General features: G+C 39.6%; 1 protein-coding gene across 11 annotated transcripts in view; it reads right to left on the reverse strand.

The window, feature by feature from the left end:
- Positions 1 to 13978, reverse strand: part of LOC149452722 (poly(rC)-binding protein 3-like) — a 1138846-nt gene that overhangs the window by 267591 nt on the left and 857277 nt on the right. The window contains exon 1 of one of the 11 annotated variants that reach the window (XM_089689063.1): positions 8667 to 8774. The exons of 5 other annotated variants lie outside the window; for them this stretch is intronic. The gene's annotated coding sequence lies outside the window, so the exon portion shown is untranslated. Of the gene's footprint in view, positions 1 to 7108; positions 7470 to 8666; positions 8775 to 13978 lie in introns of those variants that run through there. 5 more of the 11 variants (XM_089689059.1, XM_089689062.1, XM_089689061.1 and 2 more) reach the window with 5 other exon arrangements.

Here is a 13978-nt window from a genome sequence, read left to right on the forward strand (position 1 = left end):
AACTGTTAGCTTACACTTACCTGCTTAACTGCTAAAACACGTTGAGAGTAAATATATTATTATTATTATACAGTGTTTATATAGCACCAATGGGTTTGCTCAGCGCTGTACAGTAGCAAGGGGGACAGAACATGAGACAATACAGTACATAACAATACACAAGGGGTTCGAGGGCCCTGCTCTTTCGAGCTTACAATCTAGCACAAAAAGTGCCTTTAAAGTGACTATGCAAATATCTCACAGTTTATTTATTTATTTATCGAGTATATATAGCGCCAAAGGGTTTGCTCAGCGCTGTACAATAGAGGGGGGGACAATACATGAAACAGTACAGTAACATCAAACAGCACACGAGGGGTTAGAGGGCCCTACTCTTTCGAGCTTACAATCTAGGAGGGAGGGGGTAGTGGTACAGGAGGAAATGGCTGTGGGGGATGGAGTGGTAGGAGGAGGGAAGGGCAGCGGCTGTTAGGTGAGGGTGGGGTAGGCTTCCCTGAAGAGGAGGGTTTTCAGGGAGCGCCTGAAGGTGAGGAGGGAAGGTGACAGTCTGATGGTTTGGGGTAGTGAGTTCCAGAGGATGGGGGAGGACCTGGAGAAGTCTTGCAGTCGTGCGTGGGAGGAGGAGACCAGGGAGCAAGAAAAAGTGCTGAAAAGTTGGTGTCAATATTTAATGATTAGTATGTGTTTTACGTTAATGTTATCAGCAAAAAAACAATATCAGTATTCATAATAAAAAATAATAAGATAATGCTATATTTGTTAATTGGATATGTAAATGGCCAATCCTTTTTGACTGTTAAAGTGACCCCATCAGCACAGGAATTATATACTATACTTACCCTTCCAGTGCTTGTATGTTGAAACCCCACTGCTGCTCATTGGCCTCTGTGTGTATCCCACACTTCCAGGCACTTAGAATGCCCATTCCATGGCCACATACTGTAGTTTCTCCTACCTAGCTGTACATTAATAACGGATGGAGGAGCTGGTGGGAGAAACCACAGTATTCTGTGGTCGAAATAGGTATTCCAACCATCCTGCAGTTATAGTATTCTATACAGGTAGCATAAAAAATATGTTTCGCTCAGAGATAGCCTTTAACTTCTCATAATAATAATACCTATTCATTGTACAACATTTCTGCACTCCCCCAATTTTAAGCACTGCGTTTGTCCTAACCATGAATGGCAGGGTTTCATTACTAGTATCAGAATCAATTGTTTTTTTGCAGTGTCTTGAAAGGCTGTTTTGAGGCTGAATCTTGAACTCTTTTTAGCTGCCTGGCCGTTTCTGGTAAAATTGTGATCAAGTATTTGAATCCCAAATGAAAACATGGAAAGGACTTACTAGGTCTTCTACTAGGTCTAGTAGAAGGAAAAATAATAATTTACATTTTCACCAAGGAAAGCTGGTTAAAAAAAGTGTGTATACAGCAGAGATTCAGCAAGATTATTGGTTCATCTTTCACAACTGTTCTAGACTGAGTGTTGTCAAAATATGTAGGCCATGGAAGAAAGAAGTTCTGTCTTTTTTATTATATGAAATGATATTCCACCTGTCAATAGTGCTAGAAATGCACACAAATAAATGGGTTGGTTACCAGTACTATAATGATCACACTTCAAAGCCCATGCCATGGTTTTGTAGGGAAAGTATTGACAAAATTCAATATACATCCTTGAACATGTCGCTATGGCAGCCCAAGAAATCAAGCAAGTCACAAAGGTTTTGGCCTGTGTGTCCATTAATTTATGACTGTCAAGCACTGAAAAAAAAAGAAAAATAAAAGCGAGAAATACTGAGAGCAGCAACATCAATCTTGTTTCCATTATCTGTGTTTTCATTTTCCACATTTCTACATCTTTTCTGTTTTAGAATGTTGTGCACCATTCACATTTATAATATTTTTATATTGTATGTCTGTCCAGTTTAGGAACAGCTGTGGGCTATGGGACTGCAATACTAGCATGCAATTATGGTACAATAATTATCAATTTAATGGTCAGTTAACAAATTGATGGTTATTTATTTTACACATGGAATTTGTTCATCATTATATATTTGGTATCTCTTTTGTGGACCATCAGAACCTGTAAAGTTCCACAGAATACACTAAGATATAAGAGTTCTTCTCATGAACAACAGAGAAAACTAGAAACAGTACTTCACTGTAGGATTCTGTATGAACAATTCATACATGGGGTATGTTCCAACACTTTCTAGGCATTAAGGGCTAAAATAAATCTCAGTACTAATTTACTAAAACATTTACCTTTTAAAATAAGTTAGTGAACCTATGTTTGCCTCAAAAGGTGGATTGAGAAAAAATCTTTAAGTTACACATACTGTAGGTGTATTGATATCTACACTCACCGGCCAATTTATTAGGTACACCTTGCTAGTGCCAAGAAAATATCCTCCACATCATTACACCACCACCACCAGCCTGAACCATTGATACAAGGCAAGATGGATCTATGCTTTCATGTTGTTTATGCCAAATTCTGACCCTACCATCTGAATGTTGCAGCAACCAGTCTGCCTATTCTCCTCTGACTGCTGACATCAACAAGGCATTTTTGACCACACAACTGCTGCTCACTGGATATTTTCTCTTTTTTGGACCATTCTCTGTAAACCCTAGAGATGGCTGTGTGTGTAAATCCCAGTAGATCAGCAGTTTTTGAAATACTCACACCAGCCTGTCTGGCACCAACAACCATGCCACGTTAAAAGTCACTTAAATCTCCTTTCTTTCCCATTCTGATGCTCCGTTTGAACTTTAGCAAGTCATCTTCACCACATCTACATGATTAAATGCACTGAGTTGCTGCCATGTGATTGGCTGATTAGCAATTTGTGTTACCAAGCAATTGAACAGGTGTACCTAATAAAGTGGCCGGTGAGTGTATACGTCTATCACTTAATTTATACCTATGCATATATAACCTTGATGCAAGACTTTTTACAGGCAACAATAGGTATTGCATTGCATGGAACTCTGCTACTACTACTACTATTACTACTACTACTGATGAAATAATGATAATAGTAATAAATATGTTTTTTTTCTCTAGGGACTTCTCTCCTTCCAAGAAAAATTTGCAAAGGGGTATAAGTTAGGATATGAAGGTACTCAAAACCAGAGCAGTCCTTTCATTTGCAGTGCCTCTGGTACTTACTCATCATTATCACTGTTTTCAGGCCTCTTAATCCTTTAGAGTTGAATTTTAGCAGAATGTGCAGACCAACTCAGAATTCCCAATGATCAGCTATGGACTCCGTCTTAGTCTGTATATTACAAGCTGTCCCAGGCCAGATAGGAGAAATCCTCTACCCAACATACCCTAAGTCTGCTCTGAGACTACCTTCCAAACCACCTTTGCGGAGGCATCCATAGAATCCCTAAATTAACAGTGGCTAAAACATAATGAGCAAATGTTTCCATGTTGGAATCTAAATTTTAGTCCATTATAGTAACTGGACCAAGGGTTGCTTAGAGATTCCCACATTCCTCTTCCAAGACTTTGATTCTTAAAGGATAAGTTCACCTTTTTAGACAAACATAATAAATGCACATATTTTGCAGGTAAAAAAAATGTGCATTTATTATTTTTGTCTGAAGGAGCCTGGAAAGCATTGCACCAGCGATCAGTAGATCGCTGATGTCATGCAGGTCTCCTGCAGACCTGTCAGAATATCGGCTTGCTGTATGGGATGTACAGTCAAGCAGATATTCTGACATGAAGCTTTACACAGCACCGTGGTAGTTCATTGAAAACTACAAGACCACAGCTGCTAAGGCTGTCGGGACTTTCAGTTCATTCATTCACGGAAGTCCGTGAATGAATGACGCAGGCATGTGGACGGAGCCCCGCTTGGCTGTGCTGTTTTCGAATTTGACAGATAGTACGGGGAAACTATCCAAGGTGAACTTATCCTTTAAAGTCAATCTTTAAAGGAATAATATAGGGGATTCCACTATTGACCTTTTTTGCTAGTTGCCTGACCTTTACAGTGACTTACTGCTCCTGCTCCCTCCTGGCAGTGTTTGCAAACTGTAGACCAATGGATGGGGTCAGACTCAATGCTGGCTATCGTTCTCATACTGGTACAACCTTGCACTAGTAAAAAAGCAACAGCATGACAAATTCACAATGGTCATAGAAGGCTGTCAAAAAAAAAATCAGACCTTCCAGGAAAACAGTGATGTTACTAGGCTAAATAAGTTTACTAAAAGTTTACTATTTGTAAGGTAGTCTACCTGATATTGACTGAATTGTTTTAATGGCACAGTTATTCTTTGAAGTGTTTCTGACTTTGGATGAATAAAAGTAGTTAGAGGCCATGGTACCTGGCTCCCATGGGGGCAGGTTGTTTCATATAAATCCCACTGACACCAGGATTGCTATCTTTCATAATTGAGGAGCAGGGGCAGACTGACAACTCATGGGGCCCCTGAGCAATAGGGGATCAAGGGGCCCCTGTGTCCTTGCCCAAACTCAAAAAAGCCTATAAAAAAGGTACCAGGGGCATCTCATGGGGCCCCCTACTGACCCCGGGCCCTCGGGCAGTGCCCAAGTTTCCAAATGGTCAGTCCGCCCCTGTTGAGGAGCTATCTGCCAGCACCAGGATGATGATCTGAGATGACCATCCACTCTCCTACAAAGCACAGGACTTAAAGGCTGTTATCAGCATGATGGGGACCCTTTATGCATGTGGTTTGCTAACCATGCAGATATCAGCCCAAATGTCTGGTCCTGACCTGACCTGATATTATTTGGAGGTTGAATCCAACATCACACACAAGTGACGTCCATTTACATAAATGATGATCTTGGGCTGTCCTACAACCCTGTTAAATTCCAATTAAATTATAAGGGTGCAGCACAGTATATTACCTCTAGTGTTGGAGTGTATAGGAGATGTGTGTGTGACATAGCTACACTGAAATATATACCATGTATACATGAATGCCTGTTCAACTGAGATTTTCTGAGCCCACAGTGATTGTTCATAAAAGAAGGGTATGCTAGTTGAAAAAAATAGGCAATAAAATATACCCATGTTGCAGCTGTTCAACTTTTAGGAATTCACAAAAAATTCATTGTTTAAGTGAAAACTGTCTATGTACAAGAGCGCCTTTCATTACAAGTGAAAGAGCAAAAATTCAAACCCATTAGCTGATGTTTCAGTTAACAATGTCATCCTTATTTGCAAAACAAAGCAGCCAAATGTCCATCTCTCAATTAGGACCATTCACATCTGTGACCAGATCTAGCCTGTGTGACCCAAGTACCTTTGTGTCTCCCAGAATGTTTCTCAAGCAGTTTTTTGTATTGTGTGTAAAATACACTTTTATACGTTTGTAGGGGATGTATTCATTCACAGGAGTCTGAAACTGAAATGACCCAGAAACCACAGTACATATGTAGCATTCCATTTTGAAATCTCCTCACTAACTGAATTATACGACTTAATCAGACTTCACAGGGGGGGTGAAAGCCCAGTGTAGGCCTTAGGAGACATGTAGTGCACTGACCTTTCAGTGCTTATATTTAATTCTGTGATAAATGTATTACACTCTAACAAACATCATAAAGATTTATCTAAAAGTTTAGGCAACATATTTTTTAAAATTTCAATATAATCCTTGATGTAATATAATCTACATGGATTTAAAAGGAGAAGGCAAAAATGCTCTATTGCAATTTCTAGAATGCTATCTCTGGATAACATGTATATTTTATATAAAAAAATACGTATTAAAAAAAATAAAATAAATAAAAAGTAAAAAAAATACCAATACTTTTCGGTGTAGATGCGAAATAAAAGCTTGTTTGGCATCTCTGGATAACATGTGTATTTTATATAAAAAAATACGTATTAAAAAAAATTAAAAAAATAAAAGTAAAAAAAATGCCAAAACTTTTCGGTGTTAGATGCGAAATAAAAGCTTGTTTGGCATCTCTGGATAACATGTGTATTTTATATAAAAAAATACGTATTAAAAAAAATAAAATAAATAAAAGTAAAAAAAATACCAATACTTTTCGGTGTAGATGCGAAATAAAAGCTTGTTTTGCGTTACAACTGACTATTATTATACAGTATTTATAAAGCGCCAATGGTTCGCTCAGCACTGTACATTTGCAGTTTTATACTACAGTAATTATAAATTTTAATTGCTTTAAATGTCTAACAATGTTCAGATTAGAAAACAAGAACCACAATGGAGGACTAAACTAAAATAGCAATTTTAGCAAATAAAATAGACTGTAACTGCATATAAAAAAATAAAATTAAAAATGAAAATAAAATACATAAGCAAATCCAGAGCGCAAAGCTATGCTGTGATGTGAGTGCCACATGCTTTCAACCCATTCATAAAAATGTGACTGTAGTAAGCAGCCAACAGTTCTGGATCCAAGGGCATGAACCAGTTCAGCGTTAAAGAGGCCTGCGTGCAGATCAAATCATTTAGTACAGACAAAGTTGCATTCAATTAAACTAGGGTACCATTTTTCGCTGGAATATGTTAAAAACTTGGTGGCCATGGCGGCAGGTTGATCCCTTATTTCGCTGCAGTCAGCTGACTTGCACAGACAACAGAGCATGTGTTCCAGATGTAGCGTTTGCCAGGGAAGAGACGCTTTCTCCTAGGTACATGCTTCTAAAAGTCAGTGTTTTATATACACAGCATCCTGATTAGCACACATCACAGCGGGATGTCGGTGCTCGATTCTCACATTTCAGCAAATAAATAAGGAACGCCAGCACCATAACATGTAAATTCACGTACGGAACTTTGTAATCGTTGCCGCTGTTCCGTTAACCTCATCATTGCCATGCAGCTACAATAAAGTGGCACTCCACATGCCCCGGAGGAGTGTTGTGAGCAAAACCTATTATATTGAATGCAAAACAGGCATAATGAAGACACCATAACGAAGACTGTAAAAGAAGGCATGAAGACTACACTCTTCATAAAAGAGATAAAAGACACATACAATAAAGCACAGGCTCAGTCACATCTCTGTATGAGGTGGACTGGCCAAGCTGAAATCTTCACAGACAGATAACAGAGATCTATATTCAGTTCACCAACCTTCACCTCCGCTAAAAGCTCAGCCAGAGTTCCTGAACAATGCTCTTTCTTCTGCACGGTCACAGAGAGTGCGGTCCCTCTATGTGTCTCCTGATTCCAACTGAGGACAGATGGCCAGAAGCCCTGAGCCTCACTGGGATGAGGCAAAGCTTTGCTTTTTTTTTCTCCTCTTGCTTAGCCCCTGGCAGATAAGCCTGAGTCAGGCACAGTGAGCTCACAACACCCCCTCCACCAATCATTTCAATTAGTGCCACATGAGAGGAGCTTCTGCCCAAAATCTTCTTAGGAAAGGGCCAGAGGGCAGGGCAATCTCCTCTGCTCAACAATGACCAGAAGCAGCTATAAATATAATGAACAAAGGCTCTGTCAGGGCTGGGAATGTGATGTCCTAATCCGATAGAACACTATACCCAGCACACAGCCAGCAAGCAGCTCTGTAGCAGCATGAGCCCTGAGAGCACTGCATGTTTCATATTCCAATCTCATAGAAAGACATATAGTGGAATCCACCCAGAGGAGTCACAAGAGTCTGCACATTTAAGATGCTGTTCTGTGGACTATTAGTGATTGGATAACATCACTGTGTCTTTACTTGGCACAAAGCGAACTCCACTCCTCTGGATTCATCACTGGCAGTAACCTTTCACAGGTATCACCGGGGTCTACACAGCCTGGACACCACACTTTACCACTCTTTCTGCTCCTCGCCAACCAGCAGCTCAGCTTACACTTTTATATTTATACAACATGTATGTCACATGATTGGGTTTTTTTTAAATTACAGCTATGCGTGTTTGTTTTTAGAATATGTTTGAGAAATGAAAGAAAAAATTGTATCTTAAAATATTATTACAATACAGATTTTAGATCTTTAAAATGTAGCATTTGTTTTTGCAATAAAAGAACACACTTTTGAAAACAATTGTGAAGAAAAAAAAATGTCTTTTAAAATATTATTACACTACAGATTTTATATCTTTAATACGTAGCATTTGTTTTTGCAATAAAAGAACACAATTTTGAAAACAATTGTGCAGAAAAAAAGTGTCTTTTAAAATATTATTACTATACAGATTGTGTATCTTTAATACGTAGCATTTGTTTTTGCAATAAAAGAACACAATTTTGAAAACAATCGTGCAGAAAAAAAGTGTCTTTTAAAATATTATTACTATACAGATTTAATATCTTTAATATGTAGCATTTGTTTTTTTGCAATAAAAGAACACAATTTTGAAAAAAAATTGTCTTTTAAAATATTATTACTATACAGATTTTATATCTTCAATATGTAGCATTTTTTTTTTTTTTGCAATCAAAGAATACAATTTTGAGTACCTAAAGAGAAAGGGAATCTGCCAATTTAAAGAAACTGTGCCAGCTTTGGTAAATTTCCCGTGACTCCTTCTAAAAAGTATAATTACGTGACTTTAATGTACGTTTATCTGCAAAAAAGGCAAAGCTGTGCAAACAGGGACGGCACACTGGTGTCATTTAGATCTATAGGACTACTGTAGGTTAAGACGAGGCAGAACGAAGAAAAATGAAAGACTCTTACCATGCAAATACTGACCATGTGCTCTTTCTGGGTTTTAAAGGCATCCGATTGTCAGTTTTGCTTTTGTGATGACAGCTGCTTGCCTGGTGCTGCGTATTGTTTGTTTATGGGGGGTGGAGTACGAGGAGTGGTTTCATTACAAATGCAATCTGCAGTATGGAGAGGCCATGTTTACAAGACAGTATGTATGCTGCTGGGGGGAAGTCAGGAATCAGGATACAATAAATGAGTCAACAGAAGGGGAGGCAGCATGTTCAACCATCTACTACATACAATTACACTGCAGTAAATGCTGAAAGCCAGAGGCTATGTATAGATTATACAGGTTACACTTTCTAGTGGTATTATATAATACATGCTGCTAAAAATGCTGTACATGGATTCGCATCATGTATGTCCATCAAATATCACTTGTTAATAAAAATGAATTAAAGTCATTGAAGTTTGAATGGTTGACACACAAGGTCATCACATGCCCTGGCTTTGAGTTAGTATGCTCTAGCAGCCTTACAGCAGTACTGGAAATGCTTTGGATGATATGGACGTCTAGCTGCAACATGCTCCTGTTTTGCTAAAACAGTTACAAGACGTAGACTTCATGCACACTGGGGCTTTTGTAAACGCTTTGCTCCTAGCAGGAGAAAAGCGGCTTCAAAAACGCTCCTAAGTCGCATTTTTGCAAATGCATTTAGGTACATCACTCGCTTGGATATTTGTTTATTTCATTGGGCAGAATTGTAATTTACTCTGGCCGTTGAAATGAAGACACACCCAAGAACTAAATGCACCTACTGTTTTTAGGCGCATTTAGATGCATTTACACATATTTAGATGAAGCAGGCATTTTTTCTGCCCAAAAGCTCCTCTCCTGAATGCCCCTGCCTCTAAAAACCCCTAAACACCTATGTGCAGCACAATGGCTAAATGGTTAGCACTTCTGCCTGGCAGTGCTAGGGTCATTGGTTCAAATCCCAACCATGGCACTACCTGTCTGGAGTTTGCATGTTCTCCCTGTGCCTGCGTGGGTTTCCTCCAGGTACTTTCTTCACAGAGAGAGATGTGGAATAGACTCCCTCAAGAGTTGGTTCTGGCCAGCTCAGTGGACTGCTTCAAAAAAGGCCTGGATTGTTTCATAATCAGGGGCGGACTGACCATTTGGAAACGAGGGCACGGGGTCAGTAGGGGGCCCCATGAGATGCCCCTGGTACCTTTTTAATAGGCTTTTTTGAGTTTGGGCAAGGACACAGGGGCCCCATGATCCCCTATTGCCCGGGGGCCCCATGAGTTGTCAGTCTGCCCCTGCACATAATATAACTGGATACTAACATTTATAGGTAAAGTTGATCTAGGGAATATCCGATTGCCTCTTGGGGTATCAGGAAGGAATTTTTTTCCCATCAGGAGCAAATTGGATCGTGGTTTGCTGGGGTTTTTTTTGCCTTTCTCTGGATCAGCTGTGTGTATAGGATTATAACTTTTTTTTATATGGTTGAACTGGATGGACTTTTGTCTTTTTTCAGCCAGACTAACTATGTAACTCCGGTTTCCCCCCACACTCCGAAGACATGCTGGAAGGTTAATTGGATCCTGTCTAAATTGGCCCTAGTATGTGTATGTATGAATGTGAGTTAGGGACCTTAGATTGTACGCCCCTTGAGGGTTAGGGACTGGTGTGAATGTACAATATGATTGTACACTCCTTGAGGGTTAGGGACTGGTGTGAATGTACAGTATGATTGTAGACTCCTTGAGGGTTAGGGACTGATGTGAATGTACAATATATATGTAAAAGTATTGCGTAATTTGACAGCTCTATATAAAGTACCTGAAATAAAATAATAAAAATAAATGTGTGCATGGACACATAGGCTAACATACAGGGGCAGAAAAAAGAAAACATCAAAAGCCTCCCGGGTTGGTGAATATATTGACTGTTTCCTACAGCCAATAGTGCGCAACACGCCATCTTTCCTGAGGGATTCAAAACAAATCCTGGTTGAGATCATGGACATTAAAATAGAGAAGCCTACCTTTCTGGTAACGGCGGACGTTGCTTCGCTCTACAGTAATATCAAGCATGCAGATGGTTTAGAGGCGGCAGAATATTATCTGAATGAGGCCATAGACATACCACACATTCAGAAGCAATATTTATTGGAACTATTAAGCTTCGCAATGAAGCACAATTACTTTTGGTTTGACAATAAGTATTACCTGCAGACCACAGGCGTAGCAATGGGCGCGAAATTCGCTCCTAGCCTAGCGAACATCTTTATGGCAAGATGGGAGGAGGAGGTGATATATTCCATGGAGTGGCCACATTTGCGTTTTTACCGACGCTACATAGACGATATAGTGTTGCTATGGGATGGCGATGACTCTTCACTACTCAATTTTTTTACCACTCTAAACTATAACAACCTAAATATTAAGCTCACTTTCAATTATAGTTACAGTAGTATTGATTTTCTGGATCTCACCCTCATTAATGATGGTACTAGAATTACCACCAAAACCTTTTTTAAAGGTACAGACAGGAATGGGTACATCCCAAAAGACAGTTGCCACCTGCCTAGGTGGCTGGATAACATTCCTAGGGGACAATTCCTTCGGATAAGGCGGAACTGTGGTGCTATGCAAGACTACATTGCACAATCCAACATTCTTAGAACTAGATTCATAGAAAAGGGCTATGACAGCCAACTATTGGATATGGAGATTGACCGAGTGGCTAGTTTGGACAGGGCCAATCTGTTAACTACCCAACATAAGACCAATAAAGAGATTTTCTGTCCTTTTACAACTGCCTTCTCGATGCAATATAAAGAAGTTGCCACTATCATTAGGAAGAACTGGAACATTCTTAAGAACGACCCGGTGATGTGTAAAGCCTTACCGGAACACCCAGAAATCATCTATAAAAAAGCACCAGCATTAAGAAACAGACTAGCCCCCAACGTTGTCAATCCTCCTAAGCAATTGACGTTTGACTTTCTGAATAGAAAAGGGTTTTTTCCTTGCAACAGATGTATGATATGCATTTGTAATGGCATTCACAAGAACCCGATAAAAAGTTTTTGTTCAAATACTACCGGTAGATCATTTGACATTCAGTCTACTATTACGTGCTACAGCTCCTATGTTGTCTACCTTCTGGAATGTAGTTGCGGGAAGCAATATGTCGGTAGAACGACAAGGAGACTGCGAGACAGGCTGAGGGAGCATCTGGTCAATATTAAGAAAGGTTACAAGGAGCACTCCTTGTCTATGCATTACCGCCAGCGACACAATAAGAATCCACACTCCCTGCGATTTGTGGGTATAGATATCATCAAAAGTAACTGGAGAGGTACCCACAAAAAACGCGCGGTCTCTATGCTTGAGACCAAGTGGATTTATCTTCTACAGTCCCAAGCTCCACAAGGACTAAATGTAGAATTAGATATCAATTGTTTTATCGATACCAGTTGATCGATCTTTAAGTACTTTTCATGATCTCACTTCTTAATCAGATTACTTTTACTTTGCCTTTATCTGTATTCCCATTTGAGTGTTTAGATCGTTTTTAAAAAAGTCGATGCACCTTTATCTCTTGATCGCTTTAACATATTCGATGCACCTTAATCTCAGTACATTTGGTTTTATAATTGTATATTTTATGGGTATTACTCTTAACCAGATGGTTTTTAATCCATACGTTTGTCATATTTGATGTATTTGGTTTTTATTCAGTGCCAGAATCACTTCATATATGAGATCCCACTCATTTATATTTTTATAACCTTGCCTTTCACCAGGCCGTTTTTTTTTTGCTACAAGGGGGCACACAGTATGGTCCATGCATTACTATACTTGCCCCATGCGTTTTTAGGATTGCAGTATCTTATTCCCAGTAAGATCACTGCAGAACCAACACCTGTATGTCCATATATTCATGTTGGTCTTCTTTAAAATGGCCGCCGCGGACGCTACTGCGCATGCGCGAACGGCCGATCGCTACTGCGCATGCGCGAACCGGCAATAACGGTGCCGCCGCATTGCGGTGTTTTTGGCGCCTTTTTAGGTTTAAAACACCACACTTAACACTGGCACAGTCCCCTCTGATGATGTGTACTTACACGATACGCGTTAGGGAAGTGCCAAGCTATGTTTATCTTATGTACATGTACCTCCGGTCTGGCCGTTTATAAGCAGCTGTACCTTTGCTAGTAAGTTCTTTTCTGATTGTTCATTTTTAAATAAACGTTATCACACTATTTGAGGCCTTTTTCCACGGGCTCTTTATTTCTGGGGAGCCTGTAAATCCAGAAGGTCCTGGGACTGTGCCTAACAAGAACACATCTGCAGTGACATCCCTGGATCCGTGATACAGCTTCTCCTGGAACCGATGACATCTAGTGGTCACCCTATAGATGACACCCACCTGATCCATCAACACAGTGGCTGGACACAACTTCCATCCGGACAGATGACATCTAGTGGTCACCCTATAGATGACACCGCCTTGCTCCAGTGATACAGTGGCTGAGTACCAGGGACAGGTCTTAAATGTCCCATGCGCTTTAACATGCGCTATCTGGTTAGTGCATTACTTGGCTTTTCTTTATCATTTCTGATATCTACTATCCCTGGCTCCTCAAGTGTTGGAGACTGTATACGTATTTAGCACATCTGATGAACTGACGCCGTCTTTTTGCCGATCCACATTCATATGGGATCTATCATATGTGTAATCATTGTTTTAAGTTAGCGCTGCACTTTCATATTTTACCATTTACTCTGGAGGTTCACGAGGTGCCTTTTAGTGCCAGCAGCTACCCTATCTACATCCACATACTGCGCTCGATTTTATATATATATTTTATATATAAGTTTATTTTACATAGGCTAACATACAGGGGCAGAAAAAAGAAAACATCAAATGCCTTTAAAACAGGAATTTTACAGCTGCAGTGTGCATGAGGCCTTACTTTTCACTTATTCCTAAAAAAAAATGCTACTGCTCAATTATTGTCAAGCTGCACATACATTTCTTAATCTTCACTGGCAGCACACTTTTGTATTTTTATCATACGTAGATGAAGTTCAGCCTATTTCCAAGTATTATTTGCATTTGAACTTTAAAGCCAAAAGATTTTGGATTACTTTTGGACAGAGTGGAAAGAGTCAGGTTTTAATGCTGTTTAGGTAACCACAGGGCAGGATTGCTCTCACCTCCCATCATGGTGATGGTATTCAGCAGGATGGGAAGTGATGTAAGATCTCTTAATCAGGGGCACAGACAGCAATATAAAAAATGACATTCAAAATTA

The sequence above is a fragment of the Staurois parvus genome, unplaced genomic scaffold (assembly GCF_062004578.1).
Source record: "Staurois parvus isolate SC_StPar_1 unplaced genomic scaffold, SC_StPar_1.0 ptg000468l, whole genome shotgun sequence".
Lineage (NCBI taxonomy): Eukaryota > Metazoa > Chordata > Amphibia > Anura > Ranidae > Staurois > Staurois parvus.